The 24,408-nt window shown below is 34.3% G+C and overlaps 1 protein-coding gene and 1 pseudogene across 1 annotated transcript in view; one reads left to right on the top strand and one right to left on the bottom strand.

Annotated features, from left to right (window-relative positions):
- Window positions 1–7,188, bottom strand: part of LOC135215526 (uncharacterized) — an 8,038-nt pseudogene extending 850 nt beyond the window's left edge.
- The window catches only part of LOC135215530 (serine-rich adhesin for platelets-like), a 346,329-nt gene that overhangs the window by 232,264 nt on the left and 89,657 nt on the right, over window positions 1–24,408 (top strand). The gene's annotated exons all lie outside the window — the stretch shown is intronic.

The following is a 24,408-nucleotide window of genomic DNA, read 5'->3' on the forward strand; positions in this document are numbered from 1 at the left end:
CAGTTACTGAAACTTCTAAACGATGGCGTTCCTCAAGAACCTCTTTTGTTAGGGTGAGGCTCCTACTCTGAGTCAAGTTCAGACTCCTAGAAATTTCATATAACTCCTCTCTCCCATTTCCCAAAACATGGTATCGAAAGTACTGTCTTCTTCATCACCACTATCTTGTTCTTCCCTTTGTAGTTCTTTGCAACGTGCATATAGTGCAGAATTATTGAATTTGAAGAATTTTCTGAATGGTATCTTTGCTTCTTTAATGCCACTAAGGACTTGAGGTTTTTGTCCATCAGCAAATGTAAGTAACAGAAATATGTTATCAGCAATATCTTTTCCAAAGAGTGACAGTATTTGATCAAAAATGTATTTCTGCGTTGAGTAAGTCTTGGAAGAGATGACTGAACAACAAAGCCAACTGCATCAATTTTGTCAACACCTCCTACACCTCTTGTTGTTTTGAAAAATTTGCGTATTTGTTCTGTAATTTCCTGATCTCTTTTTAAGCCTCGAACATCGCCAAAACCTGGTGTATCAATGATTGTGAGAGAATAAGGTATTCTAAAACCTTCTTGGTGATGTATTGTATACGTTGATATTTCACTAGTTTGGCTTTTTGCTTGGTTGTGGCTTTCTGGCTCTATAATCAATTTGAAACGAAAGTTATCCTCCCAGTTAACAGCAAATATGTAGTTAATTATTCCGTTGATTAAAGTGGTTTTACCTGATCCAGTAGAACCAACAAGCATGATGACCTTTTCTGGCATGGCATCTTTCCCATTTCCAAATTCAAATTTCTGAAGTTTATATTTCTTGTGAGATGCAACACGTTTTAGATTTGGCTGATACATCTTGATGTTACCATCCTTTATTTTCACTGACTGCCTACATAAATAGGATTTAAAGACCTCATCTTGCTTCATTTCTATCCTGAAATCATTACTTAATTCACTATCAAGACTCTTGCCACAGTGTTCACACTCACAAGAAACCTTGAACTTATAGGTAACATTTGGATTTACATACATATTAATTGATTGATATTCAAATGGCAATGATTCTACTACTTTCCAGTCAGACCCTTCTTCTTGTTGCTTAACTAAATATTTGATTCTTGTGCACTGAGAACCAATGTGAAGCGGCTTTGACCACTTAATCTCTATTTCTAAAGAAAATATCTGCGAGGCCTCAGGTTTCCCGGGTGGACTAGTTGGCCTTGTTTTAACAGCGCCACTTATTTGGCCCTTAACACTAACTCCAAGTTGGCAAACACTTTGAATGCTAACACTGTACTCACAGCCAGGACTGAGACCCCGAATGCAATGACTTGTAACATTAGAATCTGCATGCTGAATAATAGGTGGATTATTTCCAGTAGTGTCTTCACAGACAATCTTGTACTGGTTGATGTTTGATGCACCATGAAGGGGTTTTTCCCACTGAACCAAAATGCTCTCGTGAGTAGTAGCAATATTGTTTACATTTACTTTCCTTGGGGCTGAAGGTATTACAAAGTCTTCATTGAGGAGTTCACCATTATTATAGTACTTTGTCTTAGCTTGGAATTCATTTGAATCAGAAACGTCCTCTGCAACAAGGAAACTAACATCAGTGTTCTCTTTATTATTATCAAAGAAGTCTCTGAAATTTCTTGCCTTTTCCATCATGTTGAACTTTCATTATTTTCTGTTATCCTCAGTGGGGTTATAGCATTTCCAGCTGTGAAGTCCAAATCACTCTTAAGAGTCTCTTCTTTCAGGTATTTTGACATGTTTATCAAATGTGAATCAGATTTAGGGATCAAAATTGAAAAACACAGAACTTGTGAATGATGAGGACTCATAACCTTTGACTGTAAGTCGCCTGGCTTTGATACAAACTCAATCTGCTGAAGATAGGACGTGTATTGCAAAGTATTTTTTTACTTGGTTTTCTTTTGTTGCCATCCATCTCCTGAGAGCTTCATTTCGAAATGGACGAGAAATCCCTTTTTCCCAACATATTTGCTAACTCACTCTCATCTATGTTTCCACCTCTGATACTTGGAAGCATTTTTGCTACCTCTCTCTGAAATACCAGTTTGTAAGTAGCCAATAAAGATTTAAATTCCTGAATTTCTGCTTTAATTCCATTAAAATTATTAACTGCTTGTGATCTGAGGAGGTCATTGCATTTCACATCCAGTGTATACAGATCTTCTAAATTATTTTCTGTTTCCTTAACAAGAACAGCACTGATCTCTCTAACAAGTTTAGAAGCCCCATTACTGGTATAGTTTGGCAAGTGGATATAAATATGCATTATTGGTTACAGCATTTACTCCCTATTTCCCCTTCCAATATTTGACATCTCTTTGTAAGAGACGAACAACTATTCTTCAAATGTCGATGGGTTTTCTCGAAGTATAAAATCTCCAAAGTAACTGCAGCTAAATTTCCGAGATTCCTTTTTCTCATCTGCACTTAGATCAACCTTTCCTTCCCCATTAATCTTTAAGTCTGGAATGGAATTGACCATAACATGAAGATTACCTTTAACATTTTTTGTCTAATGAATTTGAAGACAATTCCTTCTCGAAAACAAAGAAAGCACTGCCTCCATATGTAATTCCTGTTACAACATGCGTGGCTGTATCATGATCAAAAACTTCTGGGTGCTCAATCTTTCCCTTCCCTAACTGTTCCATCGTCATTGTTTCGGTTTTATTTTTGCACTCGAACTTCAAGGTTACCCTTTCCACATGATTTGAAGATTTTCTGTTGCCAAGGTATTCCCCAGAGCCAGACACATCCACCATCCCTCCAAGAAAGCTAAGTTTTAAGCCAATGCTGGCCTCCAGTCCAAAAAACGTTTCTTCAATGGTATCAGAGGTGATGATTTTACTGTTAGATGAATTATGATTTTGTACATTTTTTGCATCCAAAGTTTGTTGGTCCCACAATGTAATCCCCTGTACAATTTGGTCAGATCTACAGTCATACAGCATACCTAAGTCAAAAGGCCTCCCAAGTGTTGGGATGGAAAGAGACTCTTCAGTTCGTCCATTCACCATCTTGAAATTACTTGCTCCTGTGTAGTGTTTGCCCTATTGGTAATCTCATCACCTGTAAAGGAAGGAAAACTTGTAGTTTGTTAATTGAGCAAAACTAAACTTACAGGGGAGGGAAACCATTAAATTTCCTTTTTGAAATGCCTGCTTGCATTCGCTATATGAGCTCAAATGAAATATGCGACAAAAATGAGAAATAAAGTCCTGATTATACGTGTATCAGAGTTACATAGAAAGACTTGACTTCCATAAATAGCTAAACAAACGTACATGAAATGCCATCTTTAGTACACTGTAAATGTTATCTAAAATATATAAGTGAAAATTTATTCAGGAAATGGGAAAATACGATTCAAAAACTCTGGAATAATTATACTTAATCAGAAAACCTGATAAAGTATAATTATCTGTTTAAATACGTAAACAAATACGGAAGTGCAAAACTAAGTGAGCCTTGAAAGCTAATGTCTAACATCGATTATTGAGATACTTTTGCGATAAACAATTAACTTTAAATAGGGAAAATGCGTTATAAAAGTAAGAAATGTGATCTATGTTATGGACCTTAAAACCAACAAATTAAAATATTAAAGTGTGAAGAATTAAGGTTTATTACTAATAAATTTTCTACTAATACCAAACATAAACTAGAAGTCTATACAACCTATGGTTGCCTTGGTACAACTGCCCAAAAAGCCACCGATTAATGAGAAAATCTTTAATTATCATGCAATACTTAAGTTATCTTTTTCATGGTACCAGGATGTCAGTACTAAGAAAGTTATTGCTAAACCAGCATTAGTCATTCCTTAACTCATATATAATACAAATCGATAGTAATTATTTGTGAAGTTATTCTTTGACACTTGATTCACATGCACAGTTTTCTTTTCGATCACCATATGTGGACAATCATAACCATACGATCGTCAAGAATTTACTTCGCTTTAGTTCACACTGACAGGTCGAATGAGATACGGATTTTTGCAAGAAGATAAGTATGTGAAATGCAAGTCAATTTGCTCCTAAGCCCTTGAAGCGATAAAGCTATCTCATATCCCTAGGTCTAACACTATTGTTTTTGTCATGTTTTTAGTTTCTACATTCTTTGGTAAAACACATTACGCCTAGAGTGTTGTAGTGTTAACAGGTCATATTGTACTGCTATACAGTTATTATTCCTGTGACCTAATGTGCGTTTGTTAAACCAAGGCTACACTAGAGGAAGGTTAGACTAGGATTTTTTGAGAGGTTTATCGCGTCAAGGCCTTTTGGCCAAGATCAAAGTGCATTGTGAGATAATTGTTTGACTGGGCAATTCATATACATAGCGCAGAAATCTGTATCCCATAATTATAAAGCAGGAAGTGAAAAAGTTATGCTAAAACCCGGAATCTCTTAATCGGAACTGATTAGTGCATAGGTGGTAACTGCAGCTCATTAGTTTATACAAATACAAAAATACACACAGACATATTATAATATTATATATATATATAGATATATATATATATATATATATATATATATATATATATATATATATATATATATATATAAATATATATATATATATAATATATACTATATATATATATATATATATATATATACATATATATACATACATATATAGCTACAAATGTACTTTATATCCCCAAATTCGCTCTACCCTCGGAATTGATATATTTTCATACATGTTGACCGAGGGCAAATTTTTAAGGTGATAATAATTTTCGTCCTCTCGTGGGTTCGAACCTACGAGAGGACGAAATTATTATCAACTAAAAAATTCCCGATCGTTAACTATGAAAATATATTAATTCGAGGTAGAGCGAATTGGATATGAAAAGACATTTGGAGCTCGATGTATGTACATATATGAATCATGGTGATGTGATAATATATATATATATATATATAATATATATATATATATATATATACTATATATATTATTATATGTATATATATTATATATATATCTAAATATATATATATATATATATATATATTATATATATATATATATATATATATATATATATATATTTATTGCGTGTGTCTGCATAATATTCATGTTATAAACGCATTTTCTGAGAAAGGATTGAGTTTAATATGGTACATCTTCTTGGTTTCTCACCAGTTATTTAAGGATGATTTTGCTTGACCCTTGACCATTGACCTCGCAGAAGCTCACAGCCGGCAGGAGTGTTAGGCAATGACGCCGTGTATTACTGGAAACTATTCTTTGGAGAACTGATGTAATTTTGAGAATTATCGATTTCATTGATTGTCTCATTGGCATTTTTCTCATACAAAATATTTCCGGAAAATGTTTTAAAAACTTCTATAGATATGCTTCTGTTGTTCTACCCAACCCCGTTGTACACAGGTATGAGTGCTTAGATAAGGATTTTCCTGGTTATCTGAAGATGACTTAGTGTTTCTTTCGTTTATCTGTTTGCTGTATGATGTAATTTTCAGCCCTAAGTTGAGACGGCATTGCACAGATGATAATTTATGAAATCAAACTATTAAGTAGGACAGATAAGTGGTAGACATGTTGCGTGAGTTTATGTCCTTTCATTCCCTTGTTCATTTCTTTCCTTTATGATATGAATGTTCTCTTTATAGAAAGAACTGATTTTGCTTCATTAGTAGCGTCATCATGCAGAGTGCATCGGACCATTCGTCATGAATACCCTATATTGACTTCTGGGATTACTTATAATATAATTTTTCTTATCGAGTGAATTACTTTTCTTTTATTCACATTTACTATGGCTAGGAATGACCTCTTTATTTTTAGTATTTGTCAAAATATTATTGTCAGTAAAATGACGCATGATTTATAACATGGGCTAATATTTTTTACTACGAAAGTAAACTAAACGGAAAGTTTTTTCTTCAGCAAACTTATTACAAACGTGAACAGCAGAAATATATATCTCTCTCTCTCTCTCTCTCTCTCTCTCTCTCTCTCTCTCTCTCTCTCTCTCTCTCTCTCTCTCTCGTTACTAAACGTTGTTATACTCTTATGACACTGAATCATTTCCACATCAAATTCAGTACGGGTAACACACATCAGTATTTTGCTGCCATACAGCGCAACTTTGGCATTGCAGTTGTCACTTCCAACAGGAATTTCACTGATTTATGTAGGTACTTTGTTCTATAATCAGCCGTAACAGCTGCCAAATCTTCGTGGTACGAAAGTTCATGATTTTTCAAATGAAAATAGGATCATTAACTGCTGACATATTGAAATCTGCAAGCGTGTGTCAGTAGTTGCAGCACAGAGTATTGATTCTTATAAGAGCACCGTCTCGAACTTGTCCCATGAGCATAAAAGCCCTTGGGTTTTGAAATGATGGTGGGAGAAGGCCAATCTATGCATGCTGCATAGTTCAAGTTCTGTTTTAATAAACCAACTCCAAAGATATGGTTAAGCCAGCTCACACAAACGAAATGATAAAGGATCATATAATATATATATAGGAGAACAACAGATTCACAATAATATATTGGGTGAAAAAAAATTGCCATGATGAACTAAAATATAAAATAGAACAATTGAAAAATATATAGAGCATTTGACATCAGAACACCACGAATGAAAGGAAAACCAGAGGATAACTTTAATAAAAATTATAATTAAACTGCCTATTAAAACCACTATGTAGCAAGAAAGGGAACAGCGATAACATATGATAAACCTTTCTCACGCTAAGCGAACGACACCCCGCCGTCCCCCAATCCCCCACCACTTCACCATGCCCCCTACCATGTTTCTTGGAATCTCCTTTTCCGAAGAGTTCCCGGTGTATTGTAAATACCACACATCATCATCCTGTTTAACCTCTTTGTTGTCCTTTTATCACTCAACCTTCAATCACCGATTTGCCTCAACCAATCTTTGCACGATCAACGTTCGTCTCCCAATATTCCTTAGAGCTCCAAAACGCAAGGGTTTGCTTAAGACTTAAATCGTTAGTAAGTGACAAAAGACCAAATAACACTTACCAGTTTGGAAGAAAGAACACAATATCCATTGATGTTAATTCGAACGAAGTGTCACTTCTCAAAATTGTTCAAGGTTCCTTCAGTCGGCTGGTGAGAGGGACTGTGAAGGCGACTTCTCCAATCATGGTTAATATACAGGATGATAAGCGAGAACGTATCGCCTTAGAAACATTTTTCTTTAGGAGATAATGACTACAAGTCTCGGTACGAAGAACACGTATACATGTAAATATTAAAAGACAAGCTAACTGCAGAAAATGCTCGTCACTAATATTTTTTACTTCCATAGACGGTTAAAGAAAAATATACCAAAAAATTACATTTGGCAACTTTTAAATGCTTTATCAAGACATGAGACAAATCCTCCGCCGCCCCAGCTAAATTGCTCATACGTTTTCAGCAACAATTTTGTCAGCCAGAGCAAAGATGTGTTTTAACTAACTTAACTTTAATATAGACGGTCTTGGTATCACTTGGACAGCAAACTCAACCGTTTTCATTTCTCAATTATCATTTTAGAAAAAAAAAGGTATTTTCATCTCATTAGGAAAAGGAGGTTATGTATGTCAAGAAGTAGAGCGTTAGTCAAGCAATATCAGCCCTGAAGACTGACTCAGAAGTATTCAGAAGGGAAGTAGACACACTCACATGCACGCGTATATATGTATGCACAAATTACATGCACATATGTATTTGGGTTCAATAACCACAAATGGCATTAGCTTTTGGAACACGTATTGATAGCTCTACAACATATCAAGAATTACAGAGCATTTCATAAATCACTTTTAAAAAAATCTTCACTAAGTACTACAAATCCATTAAATCCACATGGAACGGTATCACAGAGAAAATAAAAGATGTTTTTTGCCGATTTTCATGAATTCAGATTACTGCCTGGCACTGTTCCTTGTAGAATTAATGAATTTGTACTTAGTGAAATTATTTTTATGTGATTTATGAATTCTTCTGTAATTTTTATATATACCGTTGGTTCTTAGACCTCTAGTATCTCACAAAACCTTCTAGCAGTTGTTTTTATTTTCTTATTTTTTTAAGATATTGGTAAAATTTTGTTTGGTAATTGGTCCAACCTTATCACAGTAAAATACTCATTGTAGTACTCATGATATAATTAGCAGAAGAAACAGACTTTTTTTCTCAAATTTACTTTTGTTTGTGAAGATAAGTTCGCAAAGAGTCTGTGGTCTAGAATCTCATGGACAGACAACCAGAAAAAAAAAGAATCTCAAGTAAAAGCAAAACCGGAATAATTGATATTACCCAACTTTGACTTGCACCAACAATGGGTAGTGTTAATATTTTACAGTACGCGTCCTTAATCTTTGATTTTTTAGGATATGAATCATAGATTTTTTTTTTTTCATTTTCAAGAACATGTAATGCAAGAAAAGTAACCTAAAATCCTGTTTCTTATGGTCTTGCGTGATTGTCTGTAAATGGATGGTGCAACGATACAGAGTCAATATGTTATACGAATGGAATAGACTATGAATTATTTCAAAATACACTGTATCCTAAACCAGTAACTATTGGTACGAGTCCTAGTTTCATGCTAGTGATTCAACCAATCAGCAATATAAGAATTTATCAAACAAGGATTACTAAAGCTTTATTTCTTCTTCTTGTTTTATTTAGGTACTTGTTCATTCAAACAAAGGAACTGAAAAGCATTTTAGAATAATATATGTTGTTAACTGTCTCCTTTATCTGTAAATAAGTTTTTTCAACAAACGCGAGATCTGGTTATCGCTTCTTCATTCAGCATTCACCATTAGCCTAAAAGTTCAAAATCCCCTACATCATAGTAATGGACCCTTTTCAGTCCAACTATATGAAACTATCAGGCGCAGTTGTATGGTTTAAAATATATGATGGGAGTAGGAGAAGCCGATCAGGGTCACGGGCTTACCTGTCCCTAATCTCCAGCTGACGTACTTCCTGGCGCAGAATAACATTTTGAACATTATCACAGCATCAAACTATTATTTGCTCTTCAAACTCTGTAAATATGAATGTAGGGAAAATATTCGTGACAACTGTCATAAAAAGACTTCCGCATTTTTGGAAGCTGATGTTTGAATACTAGCACTCAGAAGTACAAATTACAATAGAAGCCTCCACCGTAAGATAAGAACCAACGGAAATGTTGTCTCTCCTACATAAAATCTAAATCCATCAGAAGTAAAAAGAAAGTAATACGAACTGACTACTAAAATTCAGAGTATCATTTTGTTCATTAATAAAAGTCACTAGATAGAAGAAAGGGAAAGAGAAGTACATTTAGAGAATTGAATCGATAACGGAAAATGAATTTTACAGGAGAGAAATGAAGGTAATGGATCTTTCAAAACATTTTATTCTGAAACTTTATGAACTTAGCAAAACTAGGATTCCTCATGGCGAAATCATTTTTAAAATTGTTGATGAAAATTAACGGACTTTACAGCAAGCACTTTCCATGAACTAACAAAGACAGTCATATTTTCATTATATCGATCCCAAATTTTATTATATATTTCTATAGCAAACTGTAAAATTATCTAACCTTTAGATTCCAATCTTACTCAGCTCTGTATTGGCGAAGAAGGGAAAGGGTAAAAATTAATGTTAAAATTCTAGTGATAAAAATTAAGTTATAATTCTAAGGATATAAAAATTAGTTATAATTTTACAGAAGTAATCTTTCTATTTTGATGCACAGAAGACAAAAAATATATGGTTGTTCATTAATATTACCGTTTTATATCAGTCATTTAATAATGGTATGAAATAACAAGGGGACATTATTCAAACTAAACTCTAGTCAAGCTTTAAAATATACTCCTGAGAATGAATAGAATTTTTGACCATCTCTCATTTATGAAGACCATTGCCCAGTTAATGCATAGGATAAGAAAATTCATTTATCACTTATGTTTTCCATGAAATTTTCTTCACATTTTTCTTTTTCTATTCCATTTTCAACAAACCTATGATGAGGTCTGTTCCCTTTTCATGAACATTAGGAATGCAGTTGATAAAATGTATAATTTCCATTTGGCTTCATTCAGCCAGCTATGACTAAGATTACTTTATTTCAAATTGACTCTCGCAGAACTCTACTCTGCTGTGTTCCCTTTGGCAAGGGAGAGAGAAAGATAGAATGGGAGAAAGCGAAAGAAAGAGAAATAAAGAAAAAAGGTAAACTAATTCTAAGAAAGAGGGGTGACTTTGTAGTAAACAGTTATAATTTCTTTATAATTTAGTGTACTTCTAATTTTTGTTTTTTTCAGGAAAGGCAAATGTGAAATAGATTTAAAAAAAATTAAAAGTTCACCAAAAAAAGCTCCTCAGGTTATCATCAGATTCTGTCTTATCTAGATTACAAAAGCGCAACAGGAACGTAATCTAATCACTTCGACGCAAGATTTATATAAGTATAGTGTGCACCAATGTAAAATGGAAAAGGTGTTAATCTTAAACCGGTGTCGGCTTTACTTTTAAGCCATCTCGATAACACGCAAACAGGCACACATACCCACACACAAGCACACACACACATATATATGTGTGTATATATAATTGTATATATATTTATATATATATATATATATATATATATATATATATATATATATATATATATATATACATATATATATATCCAATACATATATACGTATATATGTATATATATATATATATATAATATATATATATATATATATATAATATATATATATATATATATATATATATATAAATATAAATATATATATATATATATAGATATATATATAATAGTATATATAGATATATACGTATATATGTATGTATAATATATATATATGTATATATATAAATATATATACAATTATATATATATACACACACACACACGCGCACACACACACACACACACACACACACATATAGATATATATATATATATATATATATAATATATATATATATAATATATATGTGTGTGTGTGTGTGTGTGTGTGTGTGTTGTGTGTGTCTATGTATAAGCATGTATGTATGTATTTAAAGCCATTTGAGTGTTTATTCTTCGGATATATCATGCATGAGTGATTCTTTGTTAGCACTGTCCTCTTTTTAAATGAGATTACTAATTGGAGTTTAAACTATATCAAGCAAAAGCCATTACGTTCATCATTCAGATTTTTGTGGTAGGACGTAAGTTAGGCACAAAACCCAGATATAAATAATTTTTCTTAAAGACATTTTTTATCCCATTTCTATTATAAATAGTGATTGTAGCAGGATTTGCAAAATCATAATAAGCAAGGCAGATTAATTCTCTCAAACTACAATTAATACTACTTAATTATTTATTAAAGAATCCAGGTAAGTCAGTCCCCGGGTACAATCAGTTTGGGTTAAGTCGTTCCAGACTTAAGGCAGTTAGCTCATCGCACTGTTTAACTTACTTTACGGTGGTAACCCGGACTTATGTTGCTGTTGTATTTATTCCCATTATAGTACTCTTTCATGATAGAAATTATTTTTTATATGAATGGCATTCTAAATATTAATCTCCCCAGGATCATTCTGTTATAATTAATTAAACAAACGTTAGTTTCCACCCAGTCTCTCCTCTCTCTCTCTCTCTCTCTCTCTCTCTCTCTCTCTCTACACTTTCGTAGCAACATCATTGTCGAAGTACGGAGAATATAGTGTCTTCATATGAATTAACAGACATTCATAGTTAATAGTACTAAAACATTAACTAAAATAGTTAATTTAAAGTGTTTATGCAACTATTACCTAATGTGTGTGTGTGTGTGTGTGTGAGAGAGAGAGAGAGAGAGAGAGAGAGAGAGGAGAGAGAGAGAGAGAGAGAGAGAGGGGCGTTTAATGTTTATTATGAGTTGTATATGGATAATTTTTCATTAATGAAGGGTGAAATGTACACTCAACAGTTTTCATTTACCTTTTTAATGACCTTTTTTCATATACTGGTATGAAATAGTAAATGCGCTGGAGTTAACTTCGTTGAACAAAAAGACTGCGCACTTCGATAGTGGAAATTATGTTTGGAGACGTAATTTCTGTTGAAATTACCAGCACTGCTCCATTTCACGTCGACCGCTCCCTTTTAGATAACCAGTTCTTTCTTTCACTTTTTTTTTCTATTCTTTGTGCATTTACCTTCTTCAAGGAGATGTTGTCAAGGGACAGAATCTCTGTAAATCTACGAGAGTGATAACCTTAATAATATTGCATATTCTTTTTTACTGTTCTTATCCCATAAAGCTCGTTTTATAAATGTCCCTTTTTATTTGGCTCCTGCTCTTTGCAACAAAGAAATAAAGTCATGTTCTGACGTCAACGTTTCCCGAATTCCTTGATATCCCCAGCGTTTGACGTAAACAGAGCGGGAAAGATATCAGGAATTACTCTAAGACCCAACAGTATAATAAAAATAATTGAACGATGAAGGAATTCACACTTTCTTTACACTAATTCTGTCTAGCTTTAACCCCATGAGACGTAACCTCTTGATCAGGAAACATTCATGGTGACCCTTCCGTCCATGCAGATACCTTAGGGTCAACGAGTATCACGTCTTGACTCCTGCACATCCTCAGTAATATTAGTAATGCACGTACAGGAAATTTAATTTAAAATGCAATGATTGATGACTCGGGATGGTAGCCCGTGATACCTCCAATCTCATCAGGGAAATTCTTATTACAGAGTCGTTTTTCATTTATGGCGTCCTAAATAACTTCAGTTTAGACACTTGCATTGTTGCAGCATGATTGCCGAAGTGTACGTTGCATATGTGAAGCTATGTGGCCCCAAAGCTTAAGTTTAATGTTCTGAGATGAATGTCACGGCGTATATGACGATCGCGAATGATCTGGGGTTTTATTCCATTTGCAAGCTTATATTTTGTTTTTAATGTTCATTCTTCAATCTCTGGAGACTGAACAAATCTCGTTTTCTTTTTCGTTATCAGGAAACTGTTATTTTTAGTGTGAATGACCCTAAAAGCAAGGCATTATTTCTTTTCAATAACTCAACAACGCTTAATTGAATCTGCCTTATACTGAGGTATGTAGAGAAATTCATCAATTAAACACATTGAAACCATAATCTAACCATTCACTACTAAGTGGCCTTAGGAAAGCAGCCTGTGAATGCCATATTACATTTAGGCTCAAATAAACAATCTGGAAAGGCTTCATATTTAGTTTCTGTTACTATTTTATCTTGAAAAGATTATCATGGAAAAGCTTAAAATGAAATTTTGTAAGCTTTCCTTTTTTAATATTCTCTTCCAAACTTAGAAAAAAACTTTTCACATAATAGTTGACTATTTGATTAAAATATATGCAAAGTACGATGACGAAAATCCACTTTCTTAGTTATAAGCTTATAAAAAAAAAGGTCAATATAGTTAGTAACTGCATCTACTTTATTAAAGAAATTCTTCTAACGGAGATTAATATTGAAGACACAGTATCAGATGAAATAAACTAAGAAGGAAATTAAATGATGTCTAATAGAATATCACCGACATTTACTGCTACAACCCAGATCAGGATCCTCGATACATAAACAATTTAATAAATGAAAGTATTTGCAGTGTCCGCTGTTATTTTATTCATTTGCTATGGTAACTTTTGTCCACATATCAAACGCTCTCTTTATGACTTATATAACAATCTCGTGCACCTATGGGCTAAAATGCCCTTTATAAATAGTGAAAAAACTAAGTATATTGTAGCTTATCAATAATCCTTGCTGATGATATGATAGCAACTCGTTCAAACATTTATAGTCCTCATATGTCTGTTAGACTAAAATTGTTAGCAAACAGTATCGTGTTATTATCATAAGGCAATAATCTTCTTCACAAAATATACATGTAAGGGAATTGTTCTTCCCTAACAATTGGGAAATTGGTGCGTAGTTAGAAGTATACATTGTTTTAGTTTTTCCCATCGCTTGTAGATGGCGCCCCTTGAACGCTTCTGGTTGCGACTGAAACCAGATACGTAAATCTTAACTATTTTATTTAATACTTTTCTTATATTGATTATTACTACGTAAACTGTTGCTTTGAATAATATTCACTTTTATCTCGTATTTTTTAATTTCGAATACGAATCTATTTCTAATATTCTATTTTCGTTGTTCCTACTACTCTATTCTCCTTGCCGTCGCTACTTTACCCTCGCTACTTTACCCTCCTTGCCGACTCGTGAAGCTTTCTTCGCTGCCTCTTGATGTCATTTTATTTAGACAATTGGTTTCTTCCGATTCTGCTTCGTCAAGCAACAGTGAGCTCTCGGGATATTACCAGTTACACATATGTGAAATAGTACTTGATAATTGTTTTAGATTAAGTAATTTCATTGAAGTGCATCGCATTTTTAAATTGCTAATTCATGTGTCTCTTTAGTCACACAGAGGTAGTGCCCCATTCCCCCTACCGACGTTGGTGTCTTAATTGATGCAAGGTTGCATCCCCATTTGTTGCTAGTTGGACACTTGGACGACATTCAAGTCAGTTGCTTCGAATCACCGTAAGGGCCGTACGGACTTGTGTGAATGTTTACATCAGCTGATGACCGTCCCTAGTGAAAGACTGAAACTAGTCTCGTCGCCACAAACATACGCCAGTTTACAGCAGGATCCCAACTACGTATCTGCGTCAGTTATCCGGAAAACTTCTGTGAGATCAACTACTCCCAAGAAATGCATACTAATTAAGTATAGTGTACTGCAACAGTAAATCAGAATCTTAGTTTAGGTAGATCTAAGCACTTATTCCGCGACGGACTAGACTATGCCAGTTGACGATTTTCTATAGACAATTTTACTGCCTGAATAGAATTTAAGATATTTTTTCGGTTGGCTGTAATTAACATGTAATTTACCTTTGAACATTGTACCTACAGATAAAACAGTCCTTCATGTTGTTGTCTCTGTCGTATCGCCTATTTAATGAGCTCCTGTTTGTTCGTTTGTGTGCTGCGCAGTCTCTAATTGTCATGCTGAAACCACACCTTCCGAATGACGTCACGAAAAAAACTCCACCCAAAAAGTGACATCATTATAGACAATATCCAATCGCAAATAAGCACTTTTCATTTTTCTCTGAAACAAAAGAAGGCATAGTGTTTTCAGCCATTGACAATATATAATGTTACCAAGTCGTATATTTTTTCGGCAAATACACCTATTTTCTCCAATTAAGCATTACTTGGCCACTAACCACCAATGAGTGAATTAGCACGAACCGTCTACAACTCTCCGATTTTGTTCCCCAGGAACTTTCCCATAGTGTGTGAAAATTACGTGAATTATAGAGATTTCACAAACTATTATGGGCCTATAGAAGGGCTCGTAACTTTTGCAAAAATGACTGTTTAATCAAGAGTGAACATATTTGCCCAACTTGTAAGGAAAAGTGCCTCTGACTTCAACAAAAAAAAGCCTTTCGGTGCGACATAACCTATGTAAGGTATAGCTATTTCCTGTATATATTTTTATTTTCGTATGAAATATGTGACTATCGTGTCAAATATGCTGGAGTATTGTCTCTGTAGCCTAATGGCCGCTCAAATTTTTCGCAATTGTCATGAAGTGTGCAGGGAAGGTAGTGTCCTAAAAGAGGGGGTCGCCCCCCTGCCAGGCCTTGTTAGGGGTACGGCGCTCTAGGTTAGGTTAGGTGGTTTGTTTGGTTAGGTAGTGCCCTGAAATCACATTTCTCCTGCTCCCCCCCCACCCAAAAACTCCGGTTCCCACTGGGGCCCCCTAAGATTGTTAGATGGGAACAAGGGTGTAATTGCTTGATGCCACCAATATCAAGGATCAGTTTAAGCATAATTAATAAATAATAAGTCAGAAAAATATATATTCTTCTACAAACAAGAGACGGAGCTCTCCTTTACATTTACAGTCTTCAGAGGTAATTACGGTTTAATTACAGTCGACCGAATAAATATTACTTTAAATTCTTGTTCACCAGGTAAAATAAACTACGAAAACGTCAATTGCCATAGTCTACGGTACACGGAATGCGGGCTTAGAGTTACCTTAGTTTTATTTTGTAATTAATATTATGTTACTTCTACTTTTTATGTCTAATAACCCCTAAACGCCGATGGGGTATATATTAAAAATAGTCTTCCGTGTGCCGGGGGGGTCTCAGAGTGAGCGCGGAAGCAGAAAAAATATTTTTTTCAAAAAGTCCCAGCACGCTTAGTTTTCAAGATTAAGAGTTCATTTTTGGGTCCTTTTTTTGTCATTGCCTGAAGTTATGTATGCAACCATCAGAAATGAAAAAACAAAAAAATTTTAATTATCATATATAAATAATGCGATATATGATAGCGCGAAAACTAAATTTTCATATATTTTATTCAAATCACGCTATGTGCAAAACGGTTAGAGGTAAAGAGTTAATTTTCTTTCTTTGTAATGTACACTAAATTGCAATAATTTTGGTATATAGCACATTGTAAAACTATAAAAGCAACACGGAAAATATTATCACAAAATGATGCATGAATTCGTAACGTGCTGACGTAAACAAATATTTTTTTCATAAATTCACCATAAATCTAAATATTGTCCTAGAGACTTCCAATTTGTTTCAAAATGAAGACAAATGATTGAATATTACTATACTGTAAGAGTATTAGCTTACAATTGCAGTTTTCGACCATGTCTGATAAGTTAAAGTTGACCAAATGTCGAATTTTTTTATATATTTTTTTATATGCAATTATTTCGGAAATTAGAAAAGCTACAACCTTCAAATATTTTTAGTTTTATTCTACATGAAATTGCGTACATTTTCATATATAAAACTCTATGAAAGGCCTAATATGAAACTGAGCAAATACTCAGAATGCGACGTACGCATTTCGGAGATTTGCGGCGGAGAATTCGCGCGAACAGAGGGAAGGAAAGTTTTTTTTTTTTAAATTCACCATAAATCTAAATATTGTGCTAGACTTTGAATTTGTTTCAAGATGAAGAATATTACTAGACTGTAAGAGTTTTAGCTTACAATTGCGTTTTTACCATTTCTGTAGAGTCAAAGTTGACCGAACGTTGGTGGTTTTTTTTCTATATTTTCGTGATTTATATGCAAATATTTCGAAAATGAGAAAAGCTACAACTTTCAATTATTTTTTGTTTTATTTTACATGAAATTGCGCACATTTTTATATATAAAACTTTATGTAACGGCTAATTTAAAATGGTGCAAACATTACCACAATCGCACGTATGATTTTTTCGGAAGTTTACCGCGCGGACGTTAGGAAAATGTTATTTTTTTCATAAATTCACCATAAATCGAAATATGTGCTAGAGACTTCCAATTTGTTGCAAAATGAAGGTAAATGGTTGAATATTACTAGAATATAAGAGGTTTAGCTTACAATTGCGTATTTAGAACCATTTCGGTAGAGTCAAAGTTGACCAAGGTTGAAAATTTTTGTCACTTATCATTTTTTAATGAAAATATTTCAAAACTGATAAAAGCTACAGCCATGGGTTGTTTTTAGTTGTATTTTGCATGAAATTGCGCACATTTCCATATATAAAACTTTATGAAAAGGCTAATTTTAAAATGGTGCAAACATTACCACAATCGCACGTATGATTTTTTTCGGAAGAGCTAACGCGCCGACGTAAGTAAAAAGATTTTTCATAAATTCACCATAAATCGAAATATTGTGGTAGAGACTTCAAATTTGTTGCAAAATGAAAGTAAATGATTGAACATTACCAAAAGATAAGTTCTAGCTTACAAGTTGCCTTTTTCGACCATTTTGGTAGAGTCCCCTCCCCCCATGAGTCAAAGTTGACCGAAGGTTGAAATTTTGGCACTTATCGTTATTTATATGAAAATATCTCAAAACTTATAAAAGCTACGATCATGAGTATTTTTTGTTGTATTCTACATAAAAATGCGCAAATTTTCATATATAATTCTCCATGTAACGGCTAATTTAAAATGGTACAAAACTTATGTCAAAGTGACAAAATAATTTCCGAGATGTGTCACCAGATACTTTTTAGTACGATAAGAAAGAAATTCGCGCTTGCGCGCCTGCGTAACGATTGTAAACAAAACAACACCTGATCCGTGACCTCCCAGCATCCCCCAGGCGCGTGATTCAAGAGTTTTTTTGGCTGCTGGTAGTCCCTATAAGTATTTTTCCACGAATTTTTAAAAAAACTTTTGTATGTAGACGTAAAATACGTCCAGTCGGCACCCGAGAGACAAAAAATGTCTACGTAAAATACGTCCACTCGGCGTTTAAGGGATAATGGTTATACTCATCTGTGCTGAAAGTGTAGGTAATTGGTGGTTATTATATCAGAAAAGCCACTACACACTTGGGAACCACCGGTTTCCTTTACAGTGGTGTGCTCACCAGGGCTAGATATAATTTATCAGCATTCAGTATTCCATTGAAGGCTGGATGTGTTGAATATTTTGGCTGGAATTACGTGCTTTGGCGAATTTAAGTGGGATGCAACTTTGTGTAAGCGCATTTTCTAGGCAATTATGAAGTAGTGTTCGCAGGTTAGTCTAACTGATAGCAACTGGGAATTTGCTGCTAATGAACCTTGCTCTCATATTGATAGGTTACAATTATTAACCTTTGATTCTAGTTTTCGTTACTCTTCAGCTTTCTATTCGTGATGAGTATTTTTTTTCATTGTGTTTATTATGAATGTGATGTGATGTCTTGCTAATGATTGTGGATATGTATCTAGGCTGAATGATTGGTTTAGTAATTATTACTTATATTGAAATTTAATCCTGTCGAGTGAATTAAGCTATTATCTACTGTGCATAATGGATCCTACATACAAATCTGGATGGACGAAGGTCTCATTAGGTTTGTCTGGGGAAAATTTGATTTATTTGTAGAAAGAAGGATTTCTGAAGCAGATGAGAGGGATAGGAGAGCTCTTGGAACGTGATAAAGACAGAACAAGAGAAAGTAAGAGCGGATCAAAGAAGACAGACAAGCAACGGTTACATGAGGAACAGGAGATGAAAGGCTCTTAACCCTTAAACGCCGACTGGAACGTATTTTACGTCGACATTTTTTGTCTTCGGGAGTGCCGACTGGACGTATTTTACGTCGACATACAAAAGTTTTTTAAAAAATTCGCGGGAAAAATTACTTTTAGGCTACCAGCCGAAAACTCTTGAATCACGCGCCTTGGGGGATGCTGTGGGAGTTCACGGATCAAGGTGTTGTTTTGTTTACAATCGTTACGCAGGCGCGCAAGCGCGAATTTCTTTCTTGCCGCACTAAAAAGTATCTGTGACACATCTCTGAAATTATTTCGTCACTTTGACATAATTTTTGTACCATTTTAAAATAGCCTTTACATAGAGTATTATATATGAAAATGTGCGCATTTTTATGTAGAATACAACAAAAAAATACTCATGATTGTAGCTTTATCAGTTTTTAAGATTATCATCCTAAAATAACGATAAGTGCCAAAATTTCAACCTTCGGTCAACTTTGACTCTACCGAAATGGTCGAAAAACGCAATTGTAAGCTAAAAACTCTTATATTTTAGTAATATTCAATCATTTAACTTAAGTTTGCAACTAATTGGAAGTCTCTAGCACAATATTTCGATTTATGGTGAATTTATGAAAAACTTTTTCCTTACGTCCGCGCGGTAACTCTTCCGAAAATAATCATACATGCGATTGTGGTAATGTTTGCACCATTTTAAATTAGCCGTTACATAAAGTTTTTTATATATGAAAATGTGCGCAATTTAATGCACAATACAACTAAAACAACCCATGGTTGTAGCTTTTATCAATTTTGAAATATTTTCATATAAAAATGATAAGTGACAAATTTTCAACCTTCGGTCAATTTTGACTCTACCGAAAATGGTCGAAAACAAAAACGCAAGTTGTTTAGCTAAAACAGCCTATATTCTAGTAATATTCAAGCATTTACCTTCATTTTGCAACAAATTGGAAGTCTCTAGCACAATATTTCGATTTATGGTGAATTTATGAAAAAAATAAACATTTTCTTTACGTCCGCGCGGTAACTCTTCCGAAAAAATCATACGTGCGATTGTGGTAATGTTTGCACCATTTTAAATTAGACCGTTACATACGTTTTATATATGAAAATGTGCGCAATTTCATGTATAATACAACAATAAATAGTTGAAGGTTGTAGCTCATTCTCATTTTCGAAATATTTGCATATAAATCACGATAAATAGAAAAAAAACCACGTTCGGTCAAATTTGACTCTACCGAAATGGTCGAAAAACGCAATTGTAAGATAAAACTCTTACAGTCTAGTAATATTCAGTCATTTATCTTCATCGTGAAACAAATTCGAAGTCTCTAGCACAATATTTAAATTTATGGTGAATTTTTAAAAAAACTTTCCTTCCCTCCGCGCGCGGATTCTCCGCCACAAATCTCCGAAATGCGTAAGTCCCATTCTCGGAATATTTGCTCCGTTTTCATATTAGGCATTTCATAGAGTTTTATATATGAAAATGTGCGCAATTTCATGTAGAATAAAACAAAAAATATTTGAAAGTTTGTAGCTTTTCTTATTTCCGAAATAATTGCATATAAAAAAATATATATATAAAAAATTCGACATTCGGTCAACTTTAGCTCGTCAGATATGGTCGAAAACTGCATTTGTAAGCTGAATATTTTCTTACAGTATAGTAATATGCAATCATTTGTCTTCATTCTGAAACATATTGGAAGTCTCTAGGACAATATTTAGATTTATGGTGAAGTCTTGAAAAAAAATATGTGTTTACGTAAGAGCGTTAACGAATTCATCATTATTTTGTGATAATATTTTCTCTGTGTTTGCTTTTATCGTTTTACAATGTGTATATATCAAAATGATCGCAATTTAGTGCACATTACAACGAAAAAAAAAGTAACTTGTTACCTTCAACCGTTTTGCGCACAGCGCGATTTGAATACAATTATATATGAAATTTCGTTTTTGCGCTATCATATATCGCATTATTTATATATGATAATGATAATTTTTTTCATTTCTGATGGTTGCATACTAAACTTCAAGCAATGACAAAAAAGGAGACAAAAATGAACTCTTAATCTTGAAAACTAAGCGCGATGTGAATTTTTGAAAAAAATATTTTTTCCGCTTACGCGCTCACTCTCAAAACCGCCCCTCCGGTATACGGGAGTCATTTTTTTTATTTTACCGCTCGGCGTTTAAGGGTTTAAACAGAGTTGGAAATGAAGACTCGAATTAGAAAAATTTGGATATGGATGGAAAAATAGCAGAGAAAGGCCTATCTGTGACTGTTGATACTACCAGACCATTGCCTTTCAAAGATGGCGATGATATTACAGCTTATTTGACTAGGTTTGAGAGGATTGCAGAATTACAAAAGTGGAAAAAGGAAGACTGGGCATTGCAGCTTGGTACTCTTTTTTACAAGGTAAGGCTTTAGCTATATTTTCAAAAATGCACTACTTGCAGGATTTAGAAAAACTGCTGAAATTTATAGACAGGAATTTCGAAATGTTAAGCTTGAATCAAAGTCAAATTACCAGCAGTTTATGAAACGCCTATTCCGTGTTTTTGATCTTTGGATTGATAGGTTAGGTATATATAAAACCTATGAAAGCATTAGAGAAGCAATGGTTAAAGATCAGTTTCTAGCTACTCTTCCTAAGGACCTAAGACTTTTTGTTAAGGAAAGGAGTCCAGATACCTATGAAGAAATGGCTCGACTTGCAGACATTTATGCATCTACTCATAAATCATGCCCTAGAGAAGATCACAAGATTTACAAAAGCAAACAGGAGCATCAGCATGAGGACAGTCAAGTCAGGAACAAGGTGGCCAGTCCTTTTCTTGTACTGCTGCTGTTAATAAAAAGGTAACTTGCTATTCTTGTGGTAACATTGGGCATGTTTCCTCAAACTGTCCTGAGAAGGCCAAATTTAAAAAACAGACCAGACCAATAGTCTGGAGGTCAAAACTGCACTCGGCAATAACCAGATTTCAGGTCCCATGATTTTAGGTACAGTAAATGGTGTTTGGGTAAGCACTAACCTACGAGACACTGGGGTGTACAGGTGCTATTGTTTCTGAAGATAGTTCCTGCTCCTGATTCAGAGAATTGTAAACTTGTTTGTTATTGATTATTTAGGCAGAGAAGATAAGTTTCCAGTAGTCGATGTCTACTTGGAATGTGATTGGTTCAATGGTTGGGTTAATGCTGTAAGAGCCCCTATTAAATACTGTGCAGTTCTTTTGGGGAATGTTACAGGAGTTCCTAATGATTTTTCACATTTTTGTCAGGATTCTGTCAAAGTCCGGGCAATCACCAGGAAACAAGCTAAAGACAAAATTCATCCCACTGAATTTACCTGATATTTTAACCTTGATGTTTTCTCAGATTCTTTCCCAAACCGGAACGACAAAACTGTGAAGATCTCGAGGAAATACGTGTTAATTGTAAGAGTGACAGGATTATATGGGGGGGGAGTAAGGAGTTAAAATATAAATTTGTCCTTGAAATAACCTGATCTACAGACTTATGATAAATTTTCACAAAAACTAACCTAATGCATAAAAAACAATTGGTTTTGCCTTCTAAATTTGTTCCTCCTGTTTTGAAACTTTCACATGATGTTCCAAATGCAGGTCATTTTTTTGCACAGGAAGACATTTGATAGAATTAAAAAGAGATTCTGGTGGAGAGGAATGACTTCTGACATACTTAGGTATTGTCGTTCTTTGTAATGTGTGCCAGAAGACTACACCTGCTGGGAGGATTACTAGAGCACCACTACAAAAATTGCCAGTAATAACTACCCCTTTTTCAAAAGTAGCTATTGATTTGGTAGGACCTTTCACTCCGGCTTCTCATGGCTTTAGGTATATCCTCACATTAGTTGATTATGCATCAAACTATCCTGATGCAGTTCCACTGAAAAATTTCATCAGTTGCAGTTGCTGAAGGTCTAATTGCTATCTTTTCCAGGGTAGGAATACCAGGAGAAATAAGTTTGTTCTTGGCACTAGATTTAAATCTGAACTAATGCAACAGGTTCACAAGTTGCTGGGTGGTTAACCAGTTTTCTCTACACCCTATCACCCTGCTTCCAACGGTAAAATTGAAAGACAGCATCAAATCTTCAAGAGTATTTTAAAGAAGCTTTCGGAAATTACAGCCTTCAGAGTGGTCACGGCATATACCAGCCGCATTATTTCCGATGAGAGAAATACCCTGTGATTCAACTGGTTTTTTCTCCTTTTGAGATTTTATATGGCAGACAGGTCCGTGGTCCATTAATGGTATTAGGATAATCGATTACTGACAAAGTAGACGGTAATGATAACGTGTATTCATATGTCTTGGAATTAAGGGAGAAGTTAGCTTAAATCTCGGATATTGTTAAGGAGAACCTTAATGTAGCAGCTAGCAAGCTAATAGTTATTTTGATTTTTAATCAAGTAACAGCAAACTTAATATTGATGCATGAGGTATTGATTCTTAATCCAGATAGGACCAACAAACTTCAGTTATCTTGGTCAGGACTATATAAAATCACAGGCAAATCGGGTAATGTTGACTATTGGATTGATGTGAAAGGCAAAAGAAAGCTCATGCATATAAACTTATTGAAGAAATATTTCAGGAGAGAACACTTTCTTGCATATTGCTGACAGGGAACCAGATTTATCAGAGCCTCAAGTCCATGTAAATAAGGTTGCTGTCTTCAATGAAGAGAAGGATGGTTTTGATGTCCACACTTTGGACTCTTCTGATTCTAAAGTGAATTTGGATCGCAATCTCAACGGATATCAAACTAGGGATTTCATTCCCTTCTGCCAAAAGTACAAGAGTATTTTTCAGATAAACCAGGTAGAACCAATGTAGTCACTCACAATATTAGATTAATTACTACAAAGCCTGTGAAAGGTAAATACTACCCTATACCTACTCATTTAGTTGATGATTTGTTTCGACACGGAATACAAACCTTTCGGTCCTTTTACAATTGGAAGGTAACTAGCGGCAGCTGGATGGTCGTAAGCTTTCGAACAAGGGAGTTCGGTAGTTAACGGCTTGTCCGACAGTGTGCGCGCCGCGCGACTGGGAGGTGAAGAATCACTTTGCTTTCAGCCCGCTGGTGGATGGACGTGTTTATCTTCGCTCTCTGCCCGCTTTTTTCGTTGTTTGCTTTTCGTATAGTTGTGTTTCTTTTTCTGTTTACATTGTGTGACTGAAAATTGTAAGTACAATTATTCATTAT

This window comes from Macrobrachium nipponense, chromosome 5 (genome assembly GCF_015104395.2).
Source record: "Macrobrachium nipponense isolate FS-2020 chromosome 5, ASM1510439v2, whole genome shotgun sequence".
Lineage (NCBI taxonomy): Eukaryota > Metazoa > Arthropoda > Malacostraca > Decapoda > Palaemonidae > Macrobrachium > Macrobrachium nipponense.